This window comes from Rattus norvegicus, chromosome 20 (assembly GCF_021556685.1).
Source record: "Rattus norvegicus strain SHRSP/BbbUtx chromosome 20, alternate assembly SHRSP_T2T, whole genome shotgun sequence".
Classification (NCBI taxonomy): Eukaryota; Metazoa; Chordata; class Mammalia; order Rodentia; family Muridae; genus Rattus; species Rattus norvegicus.
The window spans coordinates 12,037,516-12,054,937 of record NC_141553.1 but is presented as its reverse complement, the minus strand read 5'-3'; the positions used below and the strand labels follow the sequence as shown (position 1 = coordinate 12,054,937).

General features: G+C 48.3%; 1 protein-coding gene across 34 annotated transcripts in view; it reads right to left on the bottom strand.

Moving 5' to 3' along the window:
- Adarb1 (adenosine deaminase, RNA-specific, B1) overlaps nt 1-17,422 on the bottom strand; it is a 127,403-nt gene that overhangs the window by 60,284 nt on the left and 49,697 nt on the right. For 26 of the 34 annotated variants that reach the window (NM_001111056.1, NM_001111057.1, NM_012894.2 and 23 more), the window contains 1 exon segment: nt 5,616-5,788. The gene's annotated coding sequence lies outside the window, so the exon portion shown is untranslated. 34 annotated transcript variants of the gene reach the window in all.

Here is a 17,422-nt window from a genome sequence, read left to right as displayed (position 1 = left end):
GGTCTGCAGATCCGCAGGAGGATGCAGCTAGGCAGGGTCTGAGTCTGGAATCAGCCTACACTGGGGACACATGGTTGGAAGTCACCTGCAGAGGTACACTGGGGTATGAGCACAGGCTGGCCTAGATGAGGTAAGGTATAGCAGAAAGGTCCCCAGGGAACAAGCTTTTGTGGGTCCTCACCCACACTGCCAGTCCCTACACGTGTACCAGCTCATCTAAACCTCACCAGACCTCAATAAGGAAGCCTTGGGGTGGCTGGATGAGGGGAAACAGACACCCATCAACTGCTTTACAGCGAGCGATTCATGCCGTGCTTGTTTAAAATGGAGGTATAAGTCCACCATCTGCACAGGCCCATGCATTACCATGGTACCTCCATCAAATGCTTCTCTGTCTCCAGTGGGCCAGGCCTGTGCACAAATGCTCACTCCCTTACACCCCTGAATCTTTGTCTGCCGAGCATAGAAGGTGGCCCTGGGACAAATCCTGAGCTTACCCGGGAGTGCGGACCTGCTCAGCACTGGCAGGTACGTCTCAGTTTTGGTGGCTCTCCAGCTGTCAGGGCCTGGCTCATGCAGGCCCACCAGCTGCTGGGGTGCTGTACTGGCTGAGGTGAAGAGTCGTGCCAGCATGCCAACCTTGAGGCTCTGTGTCTATGTGCAACTGTCCGACTACAGTGAAAGTACTGAGTTTACTCTTCAAATCACAATTTCCGTAAAAGGTAAGTGGCGACAACACAGGCACCCTTCTTGGGGGTAGCAAGTCCATACTTGCCATGTTAAAAAGGAGGGAGTGTAACTCGGTCTGTTTGCTCCCCTTGCTGCTGGCCTGCTCTCTCTGGAGTGATCCTACAGCACCACCTGCTGTCCAGAAGAGGCCACTCCAAAGAGCTGCTCTAGGGATGGGACTGATGATAACCAGTGTGTGCTTGGTCCCTGAACTACAGCAGGTCAGATGTTATGAACATTTCCTTCAGACAGGGTATGCTGAGGCCAGAATGACCAGGGAACCTACTGAGACATGGGTGTTGACTGCAGAGGGCAAGAGGAAGGTATCTGTCCCTTGGTGGCAGAGTGACGGCAGTGGCTTTTTTTTTTTTTTTGGGGAGGGGGGGAATGGGTCAAAACCTTTCTAAGTCTCTCCTTAGAGTTGTGCCCTACCCTGGGCACTTGCCACAGGCTCTCCCAGTCCCACTCTCTGGCTTCTTTCTAGGTTGTTGGTTCCTGTCTGTTTCACCCTACTCCTGCCTAGGTGTCTAGAACAGATCGTTAAATTACCTATTCAGACTCCTGCACTGGGTTCCACTTCCTACTTCCAACTTTCTCCCATGGCTCACGTCTCTGCTTAAAAATCACCAGCGGGTACACATACTTGAGAGAAGGTGGCTGGCCTTGACTTTGTCCTTTCTCCGTGTGGTCAGCGGGCCTGACAACTCTAGGGAGTCACAGAGAGACCACATAAAGTTTGCTTCAGGCCAGAGACTCAGGAAGGGGGTCAATTGCCATGGTGGGTGAAGGGGATACCTAGGGCCTGCAGTATTCTAGTTCTGCCCGCTGTTTCTCAGGAGAAAGTTTTTCAGTATCATACGGTGATGTGGTGAAGGCCCCCACTGGAACCAATCAGTACGTTCAGACTCTCCCAAATCTCCAGGGCCCTTTTTGGTCATGAAAACTTAAGCGCCCTAACAGACAAACTGGGAATGCACCACTTAGAAACCTCACACTTGGTGTTCTTTAAAACATTTTACTCAGACAAGTTAAAAACTTCTAAAATGAGAACAATCTTAGGGTTGGGGATTTAGCTCAGTGGTAGAGCGCTTGCCTAGCAAGTGCAAGGCCCTGGGTTCGGTCCCCAGCTCCAATAAAAAGAAAAGAAAAAAAAATGAGAACAATCTTAGATCACTGACTTAAGCAGCTGCACCCCCTTCCTCTTCAGCACGGACTAGTCTTGCCACCTACCCAAGGGTCCCAAGGACTGAATCCTGGGTAGCACTGGCCACATCAGAGGCCACACCACAGTCTCAGCCCTCTGCACAGCAGGAGTCGTGCTGGCCCAGGGCTCTCTGCTCCCAGGTAGGCCCCGTGGTCCTACCCGACTCTCCCTGCAGGTAGGCCCATCCACAGGACAGGCACGTTTTCTGGGTAAAGGGACAAATGCACAGAGTGTAAAAAGTACTCTTCAGAACTGTGACCCTCTAGAGCAACACCCACCCAAAGCCAACAGTATACGTGAACATAGCAACGCTGTCTCTTCCCCAAATCCAGGGAGTGTGCTCAACTCAGGCCCTCTAAGGAGAGAGTGTTCAGGACAAACAATTTCAAACAGAGGATCTCTGTCCCCACCCCACCCCCCTTTAGATTACAGTCAGAGGCTACAGAGCCTGTCTATGTATCACCAGGGAATACATCATGATAGAAAGCAGAGTCAGGCCACTGGAATCATGGCGGTAGGGCTGTTCACCAGTCATCTATAGACAGGATGGAGAAGGTAGCTCTGACGCCTTCTCAACATGGAGTGGTAACTGTAGCCCCGCTGGCTCCAGCCCTATATACAGGGGCCTCCATGGGACAGCAAATGCCCTGCTTCCATGCTGTAATGCGGTTTGGTGAGGAGTTGTGGGTGTTACATCCTTAGGGTGGTGCTCACCTTCATTCTAGCTCTATAACTACAACCTGAGAACACGGGGCAGCAGCTTCCATGAGGGCCTGCGGAGCTCCAGAGCACAGCTGCCCCTGGCTCCCGTCTGACTAGCACACCCATCACCTTTCCAACTTGTCCAATAAGCTCTGTGACCAGCAATTCCTAAGCTCCAGAAGGCCTTTCTGGTCCCCTGCCTTCCTCTCCCGGAGCCTCCCACTGTCTGGTGACTGCAGTGAGCCTGCCTCTCCCAATCTTTCTCATTAGCAACTACCTGCTCCAGGTTACTCAGTTTCATCTTCCCTCTGATGTCCCTGGGTCCCCCAAGATGACCTGTTTTGTTTCTCCGCCTACGACGGCTGTTGTTTTGATTTAGTTGCTGAGTCTGGTGAGATGACCTGCCCTTGTCTCTGCTTTCGATGCCTGGTGCCCCCGCGGTACTCACAGTCCACAGTGGGTCCCAGGAGAAACAGGCCCAGGTCAAGATTTTAGCTTAGGTGGTTGATGAGCACAGGAAGGCTAAGGAGTTCCCTCCGGGAAGCCTGGTGTGGATCTTGGGTTTGGCTCCTGGCTACAGATAGAATGGCTAACAAGATATTCTGAAACCCTGGGGTGACAGGGACTGTGAAGAAAGCTATTCTAGCTCCCTGTGAAGCAGCAGTGCAGACAGCAATGAATTCTGTCTTCCGCAGCCCTCCTGATCTGCTGTGGTACATGACGGTCTTCTGTAAATGAGGGTGGATTAACGAGGCTGGAGGAAAATGCACTCCTCTCCTGTGGAACTCTCAACATTCATCTGTGTGCCCTCATGTGATGGTTTCTTCCCACTGGTGAGCAAGGAGCCAGCCCACTCCTGAAACTGTCCATGTGAGGTGTGTCACTTCCAATGGCTGAGGGTTCTGACCCCAGAGCCTCAAGCCCAGGCCTCCAACTTCTGATTGGCCAGTTCTGAACAACTACCAGAGGCTTGACCTTTCTGTCAGGAGATAGCCACAGTCTGACAAGGAAGGCTATAGCCTGCAAACCACTCTAAGAAATCCCTTTGAACATACAGATGTTCATTCTATCTATTCTTGTTCCTCTAGAGAACCCTGACGAACACACGCACCAAAAAGCTGTCTACGTGAGCCATGCCAAGACCTACTGGTGCTTTAGACACAAGCACAGTGATGTTTACGTATCTTTATCCTGTGCTTTTCAGCAATGCAACCACTGTGGAAAGAGCGCAAGACTGCACCACCTCAACAGGGAACCCCAGTACTTGACACCTCCGTCAGAAGTAATCCCTGAGCCACCACTTTCTTAAGGACCAAGCCCATAGCACAGCCGCCCTGCCAGCACTAGCCGGAAGTCCCCTGGCCTGTGTCCTGCCTGTCTGAGGAGGGCACCTGTTATGAAGTGGTAGATGTGGTAACCAAGAGAGCTATTGTAGCCAAAAGCTTACATGTTTAGTTTACTTCAAACCAGATGAAGAAAGGAAAATCAAAACACCAAGCTGTTGACAAAATGAGCTCCCGTCACCCCAGGTAAAAGCGATACACTGTTTCACCCCAGGTAAAAGCGATACACTGTTTCTACACGGCTGCTAGCATTTATTCACAGAGCCAGTAGGAGGAGACAATGCTCAGAGTTTAGCTCTCCAGCCTTGAGCTTTGCTTTCTGTTTCTGTGAGCCGTGCTTCACAGGGCTCCTTGCCGCCTGACTTTCCTGTATTAAGAACAACTGTGCAAAAGGATATGCATAACTCATCCTGCTGCTTCCCATACACGACGGAATCGATGCAGTGCTTTACCTCTGTGGCATGTTAAGATCAGGGGTCATTAGCGGAGCTCAACGTGGCGGCATGAACCCCTCCTGAGTCTCCAGACTCACCTCAGCTCTGGGATCTTCAGGGTCCCTCAGAAAACCCTGGTCACAGAGAAGCTGACTTCACATTCTAACGGAGCTCCAAGATGGGCTACCCGTGAAAATAAAACTACTTGCTGGCACATCACCGTCGAAGGAAACTGTGATTTTGTTCTTGCCACCTCCTGCCTGTCCATGTCCCACAAGGAGAAAAGATCAGCATCAGATGTAGATGGAATAGAATCTTTTTTAGAGCTCTCTTTCTTGGCACAAATTCAAAACCCAGTGGTCAGAAGCGAGCCCACTGCTGTTCCCCGAACACAGTGATGTCTAGGAGCTGCTCTGATTTGCCCACATGTACATCCTCGGTAACTTCACCTACTTCCCTGACTCTAACTGCTACCCAAGGCTCGCTGGTCCGCAGTGCAGGATAGCCCTTGATTTTCAGTGGATGGCTCACACAGGGAGCTGACACACAGGGGCACTCCTCAGTGTCAGCCTGTAATTGAGGAAGCAGCAAAGCCAGGAACATGCCAGGCCAACACGCACAGAGCACCCTCGGACTGCCACAGGCCTCCCAGCTTCCCTTTCCTCCACGCCGAGAAGAAACGTCTAACTTTCATATCCTAGAACACAGCCATAACTGAGCTACCACCATTCTAGTGCTTTAAGGGCTTCAAGCACCCCAACAAGAACAGATGCTGACCTAACTGTCAGCCATAAAGACTAAACACCAAAGAAATTCAGAGAAAAAGGCGGTGAGTGGTAAAAGGCTCTCACGAGGCCTTGCCTAGTGCCAGGCACAAAGTACTGGCTTTATCAACAGTGATGGAGTCAGAGGTGGCCCCTCTGGCTGGAGGGATGTGAGGTCTAAAGATGATCGGTGGCCACAGGAAGATGTTCGTGAACTAACTCAGGGTAACAATCTGTGCTAGAATTTTTCAGGGAAATGCATTTCATAAAACTTTTTTTAAAAGACAGGACTTTGTTATGGATCCCAGGCTGACCTTGAACTCTTAATCTTCCTGCCTCAGCCTCCGGAGGGCTTGGAATTCAGGTCCCTGCCACCACATCTGGCACAAAAGTCACCTTCGGTCAGATTTTTATGAGATATTAAAAGGGTTTTACTTACCTTGAAATTTGTTTAGTTTTTATTTTGGCTCAAATCTGAGGCAAACTCTTTCAGGGCGAGCAAAGTGAGCTCATTGCTCAGCAGTACGGAAACAGCAGGCGTGATGCACGGCGCTGGCGTGTTTCCTTTAGCCACACCTTGAGCTCTCCATGTCCAGCCTGACACACTTCACTCTGTAATAAAAGATTCAATTACTTGACACTTATTTAACTCCAGGTTAAAGGCTGTTCTTTACCACCTCAGGAAAGAACTCTAATATTCTTGTTTGTAGGTTGGCCTTCCTGAGATCATCTGCACCCACCTGCCCAAGCTGAGATCACAGGCATGTACAACTGAATTGGAAAAGGCTTCTTCCTCTATACAAGCTTATACCATTTTTTTTTTTTTGTTCTTTTTTTCGGAGCTGGGGACCGAACCCAGGGCCTTGCGCTTCCTAGGTAAGCGCTCTACCACTGAGCTAAATCCCCAGCCCCGCTTATACCATTTTATACATTGTGTTCTTATGAGTTTTTCAAGGGGATACACGGTAACGACTCAGGCCTTCGTTCACTTGCCCACCACAAGTCAATGTACACATCACACCCACATTTAAATCTTGCTGGCCAAACAGAATACCCTAATAGAACACCAGGGTAAAAAAAGAGGCCTCAGGATAAATTTGTTCTCTTTAAAACAAAATGCATGCATCCATTATACATGCAAATACATGTGTGTGAGAATACAGACATGCAAACACATGTGCCCAGCCCTCACTCTACCCAGGTGGCCACTCTGCCTCTGGAAGCTGAAGGCTGTGAGACTGTCAACAGCCCATTTCTCCTCAGTGAACTGTCACCTAGTGAACCAGAAAGGGTACTTCTTCACCACAGTAGACTCAGGGCCCTTCCCTACAGAGTTGCTAGGGGAAGCCATGCTCAGAGGTGACTAGTAAATCTTCTGAGTAGATACTTGCTAGGAGCAAAATTAAAGTGTGTGTTGTCAGCTCAGTTCCTAACTCTTGCAAGCGCAGGACACTGCTGTAGGTGCTCTGAGGGGCAGGGTGAGGAAAGTCTGCCTGCAAGTCTCCCTGCCCTACACTCATGCCACCAAAGTCAACAGCTTTCTCACAGATGCCTTACAGACTTGGGACTGGGTTGCAGAGCCATCCAGCCCAGCACAAAGGCATCTGGGCCAAGTGCCCAGAACGGCTCCTTCATCACCTCACCACGCCTGGGAGAAGGAAGGGCATGCAAAGATCCTGGCATGGGCCTCCCAGAGCTGCCTCGCTTTGCTCCAACCCAGCCCCACCAAGATCCAGAGAGCAGTGGGAGAGCAGACCACAGGGGTGAGCCCTGCCATGCTTCTCCAGTGACTCCAGTGACACCCAGACACATCACAGAACCACAAGAAATAAAATACCATGCTCCTACCACTCTGAGTGAAGAGACCTTTGCCCCCCGTGAGTCCCACAGGCAGGGTGACCGCTCTGTCCATCAAACTACTCCGTGGGCATGGCACTGCCTAGCACCAGGCCTGTGCCTAAAAGAGGCAGTGGGACCCATTTCACATTTCTTCTGGATTGTCTCTGAGGACGTGAGTCACTGGGAAGAAGCCTGAGCTAGCTATGTGTTGAGGTCACATAGTGGAAAGATTGTCAGCCATATCATTCAGAAGTCTCCTGCAGCAGGACACTGAGCCAACGACCCTGGGGAACAACTGAAACAAAACCTCCAGCCACACGCCATCTCCAAACGGAAGTGGACCCCCAAGGCACCAGTTGCACTGGGCACAAGATCCTAGTCGTGATGATTATAAACACGGTGCTATTTTATGTGCCAGATGTTTTAAGATACATTGTCAGGCATCAAGGACTAGCCAAAATAAAATTATGGTAACACTAAACATAAAATATGCGTTTCACCTCCAAAACTTTTTAAAGTTAAGTAAGATTAACAAATCCCAAGAATATTACAGACTTAAAAAGACGTCGGGAGGAACAGAGTATCTGACTAAACTGCGTAGGTGAAAGCATGAGGAAACAAAATCTACCCTAGACAAACTCTCCATGCCTAGACGATCGCTCCAAAACATTTAAATATCTGTCAAGATAACGAGAAAGGGAAGACTCCTCAGGCTCATGCACAAGGACATCCAAGCACTGACTAACAGGTGAGCAAATTTAACCCAACAGGGTGGGTGTAGGGGGTGGTTCTGGTGCTTTGATCACGAATCTACCTGAGAACGCTGAAGGTCCTGTTCCCCAATTGGCCCTTGATCAGTCAACAAAAGATGCTTCTGGCCAATGGCTGGGCAGAAGAGGCAGGGCTTCCAGGTTTCCGTAGGCAGGCTAGGAGATGCAAGAGGAGGAAAGGTATTTCACCATGCTTGAGAGAGAGAGAGAGAGAGAGAGAGAGAGAGAGAGAGAGAGAGAGAGAGAGAGAGAGAGAGAGAGAATAGGAGCCATCAGCTAGCCATGTGAGATCTTGGTGGAGGTGCCATTGGCCACTTCCCCAACAGGGTCTGGGGTAGCAGGCGGGAGATTAGAAGCTCTAATAAGCTGAGGTAGATTTAAAGTGCTGAGCAAGGAGGAGGTAACCGAGTGAATAAGCTGGGGGCAGACTTAGAGGTGTTGAGCTGGAAGTGAAGATAAGGGCACAGTAGCTGAGGGAGTCTTAGAAGAGCCCGGCCAATGAGTTAAAAGCAAATTAAAAATAAGCTAATACGTATGTGTGCCTTTCATCTGCAGATCCAAGGGAACCTGGGGAATGGGGAACCTGGGAGAGCAGTCTGCCCAGAGCTTAAAGCACGGTAGTCAAAACTACATGCTACAGGTGGGCTAAGCTGTGGGCACACAGCTGTGTGTGTAAAAGTCTGATCTACCGGGGGCTGGGGATTTAGCTCAGTGGTAGAGCGCTTACCTAGGAAGCGCAAGGCCCTGGGTTCGGTCCCCAGCTCTGAAAAAAAAAAAGACCAAAAAAAAAAAAAAAAAAAAAAAAGTCTGATCTACCAAGTTAACTACATAGGAGAAACATGAGAGATACACATTAACACCACCGCCTAAAGTTTCCTCTCAGGCAGGTCAAATCATAAGCTCATGGGAAAACTGAGGATAAAAGCTATGACAGAATCTCAAAGTGTAGTGTATCTACCAGTGTGCAAGGAAGGGTGCGTCAAAGAGCAGTATGGAGCAGACTGAGTGCCAGCGTCCATCTAGGTTAGGCTGGTGACAGGTGCATGGCCACGCAGCTAAGTGCAACAACAATGGGTTTACAGAGCACTACATGCAGCTGCTATCAGACTAGTTAATGGCCACTTACGAACACTGACACCAGATGACCACCTGTAGCACAAAACAGAATAGAGAAACCCTTGCGTAGGTCAGGGAGAGGGACATGAAAAGGCACGAAGGAGACTCTATATTCCTCAGAAAGAAGAGACACTGAGGAGGGAGGCAGGAACTAAGGGGGGCTCAGACAGACAATCACACAGGCACATACTAAGCAGAGCTGTGACTCTCATACCTGTGCAGGTATGCATGTGATTTCGAGAACAGGCAACCCATAGGACAGAAGAAGAGACGACTGACTGACACCCCAGGATCTGGGACCCTCTCCACTTCTGGTGGCTGCTCTGAGTCTCAGAAGCCCCTTCTCTGACAAGTGTCTCCAGGCTCAACGAGCTGGACTTCAACAGCTCATCCGCCGATGCCAGGGAAGGCGGATGCCAACAGCAGTGCAGTACAAATTGTATTAGTGTGAATTTATCACTCTAGCACTTGATAGATTTGCTGTGCCAGTAATAATCATATTGATTAAATGAAACAATTACATTTCCTCTTAAAGCGGTATTTATCACTATAATTTAATCAGACTCTGGAAGTAAGGACTTCGCTCTGCTAAACACTAAATACTCATCTTCTATCTCGCAAAGCCATGAAACCGACACCATCATGCGCGAGCGTGGGGTTAAACAGTAAGCTCACTGGGAGAGCCCCTGTTTCCAGACAGCTGTTATCCCAGGACTATATAGGTATAACAAACTCAGCTCATAAGCAACAAAGATAAGACCACCAGGACCAAGAAGCAACCCCCACCACAAGAGAACAACAGCCTTGCATAGAATGCCAGTGTGGTTCTGAGTACTGGCAGCCATCAGAGGAGGACTGAAGGTTCAGAGGCCCAGAGAAGAGGAGAGTCACCCAGGTAGACAGTGAAGGGACACACAGATGCTACCACAGCTGAGACAGACACATGGGACTGTCCAAGTGTTATAAGAGAAAGGGTAGGTCAGAGACCCCAAGCAGGTGTAGGAGAGAGAGGTCCCATCCGTGTTCTCAGGAAGATCCCCAGCCAGGTCAGCAACAAACACTGTGCCTGAAGGGTGTGAGGTGGCAGCCAGGGATGCTAGCTGGCAGCAGAAGACAAGGGACTCAGTGACAGCACCCAGCAGGAAAGGGAGCCCAACACTGGCTCCTGGGACTGTGGCTGCAAAAGCAACCAGTGGGCTCTTCAAGCAGTGATGTGAGAAGGTCAAAAGGAAAGGGAAATTTCAGAAGTTTTATGAATTGTTCTAAAGTAGGAGGCCAGAGAGCCCAGGTCCGTAGCCATTCGCATCTCAACGAGGACAGCATCTTTAGGCCTAGCAGTTACAGCCCAGGACAAAGGCCCCGCTAGTTGGTGTACAACACCACGTGGTAAAACTCAAAAATGACAACCCTTCGTGGAGCGACACTAGCAGCTGACCTCTTTATTCCACTCAAGGATGTTCTGAAACAGGATGAATGGATATTCTGTTCTAAGAGTTCGTGCCAGTTTGGGTTTGATTTAAACCGCCCCCCTCCTCCCCCCACCTCTGACACAGGCTAAGTTGTAGTTCAGGTGGTAAGTGTGTATCATAGTCAAGGAATCTGATTTATCTCAATTCTGAAGACCCAACTAAGCCAGCATCCTTCTACTAACATCGTCACGGCCACTCAGACACCAAGCATCACCTGGCCTGGCCTTGACTCTGTATTTCACTGAACAGACCAAAGGAAGAGTCTTTGTCATTTGCTTTACTGACTAAACACGTTTCGTGTTCTCAGCAAGTAGAGAGAGAGCAAGTTTTCCTTATAGCATCCCGAGAACGGACTGGGGAAATACCAGGGTTCTCACCATATATAAAAGCCCCACCTACACGAGCCTCCTGGGAAATGCAAGGGGGACCGCATGGCCCACACAGTTTGGCTCCCTGGGACAAGCAAGGGTCAGCAAAGACTGGGGCAGATCTGGAAGTATAACCACCTTCCCCACAGCGGGTCGGGATCTCAACAGTGATGGGAGCACCATTCGCTTTTAAATACGTGCACAATCTGTTGTTTTGTCAATTCTGCTTCCATGAAAAATGTTTTAACCTTTTCTCTTTCTGGAGACGGGGTCTTAAATGGCCCACACTGGCCTCAAACCCAGTATGTGGCCACAGATGACCTTAAACTTCTGATCCTTTGCCTCTGTGTTCTGAGACCTGAGATTACAGATGGGTGCACTGAACCTGGTTTACATGTTACTGGGCGTCAATCACAGAGCTTCATGTATGTTGGGCAAGCACTCTACCAGTTGAGCTACATCAGTTCTTTTATTGAGATAGAGGTCCAGTCCTCATCCTGGCTTTTTAAATGAGTTAGTGAACATTTTTGGAAATATTTTCATGACACAAGAGAAAAGACTCTCTCAAGCTTTCAGCAGTCTAAAGATTCATGTGAAATTAAAAAGCCTGTTGCAAATATTGAAAGGGCTCACTAAACAAACAGGGTTCCCCCAACCTGACTGCTTTATGATCAATTCAAGAGGAATCTAATGATCCATGAATGGGCTCTGTGTTTTCTGGAGGTAGAGCGAGAGGAAAGGCAGACATGGAGAGAGATACACAGAGAAACAGAGAAGCAGAGCCTAAGGAGCAAGCCAGCACGCCATCGTGGGTGCTGGCCTCATGCTGAGGAACAGAGTGGAGGTGGTGAGTGAGAGAGAGTTGGCTGGCACCTTTCTCTTCAAGCCCACCCTCTTGGGAGAACTGTCCACCCCTGGGCCAGATATACCCAAGTTCACTCAAAAGGCGTGGGGCTCAGGCTCTGTCATTGTTAGGTGCCCACAATCTTTGTTTCTCTGGGTATTAGGAAGGAATAAGTGTCTTACTGGGTGAGCCTTGGGGATCTTCTACGTAATTAAGGAAGGCCTCCTGGGGATTTGATTTTCCTTGTCAATGAAAAGAATGACCAGCCACATCATCTTCATTGTGGCCTTTTCTTGCTTTTAGGGAATTATTTTTATGGCTTGAAAGTAAAGGAACGTACTTTCACCCCGTTATAGCTGACACATCAACGAAGGCAAGAGGACCCTTTAAGGACTGAAGTCAGGCTGGAGTACACGCAGATACACAGAGTAACGGAGACTCCTGCTGCACCTGTCGGACGCGGTGCCCAGCCAAATGAACTTTTCTCATTAGCATGAGAAGCCCCAGGTCCCCAGATGACAGCCTGCTGATGGATGTGTCTGTGAGGGTTTTCACAGAAGATGTTGGCACCTGGACCTCAGCAGAATGTCCCTAATTGCTGAATATCACCTGACTCACTGAGGGTCTAGGCAGAACCAAAATGGAGGCTGGAGGAATCATTTATCCTTTTACCTCCCTGCCTAGTTGACCTAGGATATCTCCTCTGGGCCTAGAGTGAGGGTTCACACAACTGTTTCCCATTCTCAGTCTTTCGAACTCACGCAGATTATACCCTGGCTTTTTCAGGACTTCAGCTCAGAGACAGGCTAGGGAATGCCCAACCGCCCTGGTTACACCTATCAATCTCTCCCTTCAGCTTGTTCGCTCTCTCTTGTATGAAACAGAAAGATGAAGAGACACAGATTCTGTGAACTAAAAAACAGAAGCAAAGATACACCCCCCTGGCTCTATTTCTCCATGCACCAGCAGACACAACACTGTTGAATGGATCTGTCAACTCAGTCTTTTTCCAAGGGAACTTGGAATGGATTGTGTGCAAGAACAAAGTCCAGTGAGATTGCAGACCTGGGTTTGATCTCTGGAACCCACATAGAGATAAATGAAGAGAACGGACTCTACATAGCTGTCCTCTCACCTCCACACGCAAGCCACGGCACACACATACACCTCCCATCACACATATCAGGATAATGATGAGGATGATGGTGATGGCGATGATGATGATGATGATGATGATGATTTGAGACCCACTCTAAGTCAAGCAGAGCAGAAGAAAGGTGGTCCGGAATCCCTGTGCAGCCAGGAGGACCGATAAACCAGTCCTGGGAAGATGCGCACCAAAACAGCAATGCATTTAAGGTCTAAGTGATGAGCTAACCTCTGAACTTAAGGATGGTGATAAGAATAGCCACCAGCTTCACTTCTACACCTATCGTGTCACTTACAGATAACCACCTCCACGCACCTCACCTCCACCTCCACACACCTCAACTCCTCCTCCACATGCCTCAACTCCTCCTCCTCTACACACCTCGACTCCACCTCCATAAGCCACAACTTCATCCCCACAAACAGCAACTTCCTGCCCACATATTCACAATTTGCCCTCCAAACATCCTGAGGTTCCCAATCCTGAGGTCCCACCAACTTCTCTAACAAGATCCTGGCCTACCAACCTCTTTATCAAAATCCTAAGAATGTGATCTGTTTATATAAGTAATGTTATGCTTTGAAGTGTTTGGTTAAGTCAATATAACAAATGTGATTTCACATGTGCAACACTGTATCTGACAGCTAAACTTGGAGGTCAGCTGACTATCAAGAAAAGCCCTATCATTACTTCTGAAAGGAATTTTCAGGGCTGCATCCTGCTCCTACCAAGTGCACTACATTAAAAAAAAAAAAAAAAAAAAGAATGGAGAAATAAGACAAAGCCGTAAAAGCTACAAAGACAATGGAGATGGGAGGTTTTTGGTTTTTTTTTTTTTTTTGGTTCTTTTTTTCGGAGCTGGGGACCAAACCCAGGGCCTTGCGCTTCCTAGGTAAGCGCTCTACCACTGAGCTAAATCCCCAACCCCGAGATGGGAGATTTTAAATATGTGTAGCCACACAGTTTTCACAGTGAGGACAAAGGTGCTTCAGACAGAATGCTGCTGGGACATTTTGCTACCACAGGATGTCTTGGGGAAGACATTTCCGAGGGAAATGGTCCCGGAGAGAGAATGCACACTATAGAAGACCAAAAAAGAAAGAAGCCATGTGTGGAGACTCCAACAAATGGAAACAAACAAACAAAACAAAACAACCACCAAGTCTTGCATAAGCCCTTCCAGCAATTAAGAGGGACCATGTCTTCTGGAGGCCAGTATAATTCAGCTCCAGGACCACAAATCAGTAGCCAGTGTCTCTTAAGAAGATAAACACAAGAGTCCCCAGAACATGTAAATCCAGCCATACATAAAAGATAGAACATCACGGCAAACTGGATGCATGCCCACTGGAAACGCACAGTTGGCTTTGACATTCAGAAACCAATTAAGGAGGTGTGCTGGCGTCGCCTTTCTATTCAAGTGTTCTTCAAGAGAGTGCTTCAAAATTAAAAATTTTTGAATGAGAGACCTTAAAAATTCAAGTTGGTGCTCACGTAACTTTCTATTACACAATAAATCTGACAATTTTCAAAGAGAAGAAAGATAAAGAGGGAGGAAGAAGGAAGGAGAAAAGCACGGAACAGAAATAGTGAAGCTGATACCATGAAGACAATGCTTTTGTTAATCATAAAAATGAAGCTTGAGGGGGCTGGGGATTTAGCTCAGTGGTAGAGCGCTTACCTAGGAAGCGCAAGGCCCTGGGTTCGGTCCCCAGCTCCGAAAAAAAAAAAAAAGAACCAAAAAAAAAAAAAATGAAGCTTGAGTATACACACGTCTCCCTTGGGGCAGGACAGCAAAGTTGGAAGGCACAGCAGAGCACCTGGGGACTGTCTGAGGAGACATTGAGTCATTACGAACAGAGCTGAGGGGAGGCAGGAGCAAGGCGTGATCAGACTTCAGTCCCTGGGAGGCCTCAGGACTCCCTGTCTTAGTCTAGTAAGCACAGATGCTCTTGATTAACAGGTCCAGTGAGCTTCTGGAAGTCAAAGTGGTCACAAAGTGGTGCACTGTGTGCCCAGGTGTGCTTAGCTAGTAAACGTGAACCGGCCTTAGAGGGTAGGAGCGCAGTTCAGTGACAGAGCACTGCCTAGAGCACAGGCCCTGAGTATCTTCCCCAGTCTACATGGGGCGGGGAGGGGGTGAAGTGAAAAGTTCCAGACACCAAAGCTCATGACCTGCATTGACATGCACTGTAGTACGAAGAGGCCCAAGTATGTGAAACAAACCCAACCTCTGTGACCCAAACAATGAAACTTACTCGCCTCTCTCTTAACACAACTAACGTTAGTCAAGGGTAACCTATAAAGTGACTTTACAAGAAGCATGGCTCTTCCGCATGGTTATTTCCATAGTAGGTCTGCATACGCTGTTTTACAGTGCTTCTGAGCCATGACTATTCAGTAACTTCTCCATTGGGAAGACTTCCAATTTCCCCTATAAAACAGATGTTCATAATTTTCCCATTTCGCTAAGGTTGTGACATCTTGTCTGCTGGGAACTGTGCTGACTAAGGCAACAGAGAATTCCTACTTGCGACAGGTATCACATTGTTGTATCGAGACAAAACCACCCAGCCATTTTCCAGTTTACGGCGTGTACTTACACAATGGAAAAATGACATGTGAAAAAGGCATGGGTCTTACACGTTCAACAGAACTGGCTTAGTCCAGTTTCTTCCCAGTCCCTTGACAACACTGAAGTAGTTCCACTGAGCACTTGAACGACCCGTGGAAGGGACTGAGGTGTGGAGGGAGTCACGCATTTTAAGGAGTGAGTGATCTGAAAGGCTTTTGATTCAAGGTTTCCACTTCCCTGCTGTTCAGCCCACCTGATGGTCACAGTGTCAGAAAGGGTCTTTTACTATAGGAACCACAGAACGGCTGACAATGACCAGAGAACTTCAGTAACAATAGAAAGCTTACCAAAGGATGGAAAGCAGGAGCAGGTGGAAGCCGGGTGACCTGACAGGGAAACTGTGGAAAGACCACAGGGGGGAAGGGATCTTCAGAAGCAGTCCCTGAGGTACTGTTTCCATGTTTTTGTTCCACGGAAACTAAGAATTAGAAACTCTGAGGATTCCCAGAGCAGATCTAACCATCTACACCAGGGTCGAAAAAGGAAGGTTGGCTGGGTGATGTCTCCATCAAAAATCAAAACGTCACTGTGCAAGAAGGGGAAGAAGTTTCCCTGCAAAGGAACTGATGATCTGATCTCTCCTTGGCAGCATCAGACGCTGGAAACAGAGGGTTGTGAGTTCAGACACAAAGCCTGGGTTCTAGACCCAGTGAGAGACTGATGGACTGTTAGAATACGGTGATTACATGTTTGAACACTGGGGGAGAGCACAAGAAGCCTGTCAGTCATGACTCCACTAAGCAGATGATTAAGGAGGGGCTCCAGCGAACGAAAAATAGAACCCAAGAAACAGACATCATGAGATAGCGGATCCATGGCAACAGAAGCTGCCAGAAGCACTCAGAAACCTACAAGTCGGAGTTTCCATGTGAACCTTCTTGAATTGGCAAGGGTTTTGGGCTTCAGACTTACACTTCTTTCTATCCGGTTCTACCGCACAATATGTTTACATTATAATAATGCCACAAATGCTGCTTCTATTATAGTAGCATTTTTGGGTTGAAAATGTGTAGAAAAAAGTACAGAGTCTAAATATAGATGAGAAACAGACTACAAGTGTTTCAGACTTTGTCAATATAAAGCCGTAACTTGTAACAACAGAGAGCTGGGAGATTGACAACTGCCCACGGAATCCAGCCACAGAAAATACAAACCGTACACGGTGGTTACTATACTGATCATGGTGACCATAAGAAGAACTTAAAAGAGAAAGAACACAAACCACGCGGTGTAGTGCTGGCCATGGGGAGGATAGAGCGGGGAAATTTTCTGCGTGTGAATACGTGTGGGGGCACATGCATGGGGAGGCCAGAGGTCAACCTTAGGTGCTATTCCTCAGACCCCGTCCACCTTGGTTTTTGAGATGGGATCGCTCACTGACCTGGAACTCATTGATTAGGTTAGGCTGGCTGGCCAGAGAGCCCCAGGGTTTCTGACTGCATCTGGGCCACGATGATTTTTTTTAAATGTGGGTTTGGGAATCAAACCTTCTTCACTAAAAAAAAAAAAAAGTTTCGGATTTATTTATTTTATGTGTTTGAGTGTTTTTCCTGCATGTATGTATGTATGTATGTATGTATGTATGAATGTATGTGCACCATGTACATGCCTGGTAAACCTGCAGAGGTCAGTTACAGACAGTTGTGAGAGGCTATGTGGGCCGGGAAAGGAACCCAGGTCCTCCTCAAACACTAAGTAACCTAACCCAGTCTCTCCAGCCCCTTCCAATCTTCTAACCCTAATTTATAACTATTGATATTGTAATACTGTTGCAGGACTGACACATTCTTTCCTAGAAGGAAGAGAGGGCTGAGGAGTTCATGAAACTCATAAGGAAGACTCCCATGCCCTTCCCCAGGGATAGATGGATACCTTTCTTGTTTGCAGGGAGCAGACTCCAGCGCTGTAGTTGCCTGGGAACTCCAATGGGGCAGCTTTCATGAGCATCCCTCGTGCGGGGTGGGCGTTTTGGTGGTGCTGCTGCTCCAGTCGTGCATTTGACTGTAAGCAACCCCAATAAGTGAACTGACACACCGAGTGAGACTTGAGGGGTTT